The sequence below is a fragment of the Macrobrachium nipponense genome, chromosome 15 (genome assembly GCF_015104395.2).
Source record: "Macrobrachium nipponense isolate FS-2020 chromosome 15, ASM1510439v2, whole genome shotgun sequence".
NCBI lineage: Eukaryota > Metazoa > Arthropoda > Malacostraca > Decapoda > Palaemonidae > Macrobrachium > Macrobrachium nipponense.
Genome location: NC_087208.1, coordinates 40,089,075 through 40,090,445, shown reverse-complemented (window position 1 = coordinate 40,090,445; position 1,371 = coordinate 40,089,075).

The window sequence follows — 1,371 nt, the reverse complement described above, 5'->3', positions numbered from 1 at the left end:
AAAGTTATTACTGTTCAGGTTAAGCTGGCCTTACGCCAACACGGACTCTTGCTTCTGAAGCACTCCGCTAGTGAAAACGAACTAAAACACCCATCATACAAAATCAGAAATAGCAATTTCTCTGCAAAATAAAATAAGCAACGTTGGGTTTTGGTCTGGTAACAAAGGCTCCTCCGTCCCCGCATTTTTGGACAAATTAAGTTTTATTTCTTCTGCTTGGTTACTCTTGGGGGACGGGAGGGAGGAAAAATCGAAGACAATAATTATGACAGAGAATTAAGCATTAATTCTTCTGCTTGCTTACTCTCAGGGGACGGGAGGGAATAAATATCAAAGACAATAATTATAACAGGGAATTAAGTTGTATTTCTTCTGCTTGCTTACTCTCAAGTATTCTAACTCTCAAGGCAAAGGAGAGAACAATCATCAAAGACAATAATTATGACAGAGAATTGAGCATTAATTCTTCTGTTTGCTTACTCTGGGAATAAATATCAAAGAAAATCATTATAACAGGGAATTAAGTTGTATTTCTTCTGCTTGCTTACTCTCAAGGCAAAGGAGAGAAGAAACATCACAGACAATAATTATGACAGAGAATTGAGCATTAATTCTTCTGCTTGCTTACTCTTAAGAGACAGAAAGGAGCAAAGATCAAAGACAATAACTATTGTGAGGGAATTGACCGCACTGAAGACCATTCCTGGCAAATAATAATAATAAGTAGACTAGGAATCTGCAATTCAAGGTAATGAATTTACACCGTGTCAGATCTGACACGTACCGTGAAGATAAAAATAAGCATATTTTTTCCCCTATACCATATAGCTATATTTACGCGAGAAAATGCTGAATAAGAATTATGAGGATGGCTAATCAAATCAGAATATTATTCAGGAATAATCATTTCATAGCGAGTCATGAGATAGATTGGATTCAGAAAAGATATATTGGATCGAGAGAGAGAGAGAGAGAGAGAGAGAGAGAGATTCATAAAATCAGCGTAAGCCAAACGTGAAACGGTGAATGGCTTGATAGGAGAAATTGGTATTGGAGTGTACACGACACACACACAGAGAGAGAGAGAGAGAGAGAGAGAGAGAGAGAGAGAGAGAGAGAGAGAGAGAGAGAGAGGCACCATCTCCCCTGGAAGGCAGCAGCAGGGGTGTCATGGGGGGAGGGGCGGGGGTGTGACCCAGGGCCTCCGCCAAAGCCGTCTGTTCCGTAGCCAATATTCCTCATCGGGAGAGTCGAAGCCCCGGTGAATAAGTGAAAAATAGTTGAATAGTAATGAGACGCCCACAATGCTGTTATTAGTTCTGTCATAATGGTTGTGCAGAGTTTGCGGCGAGCGTGCGTATATGCCTGCGG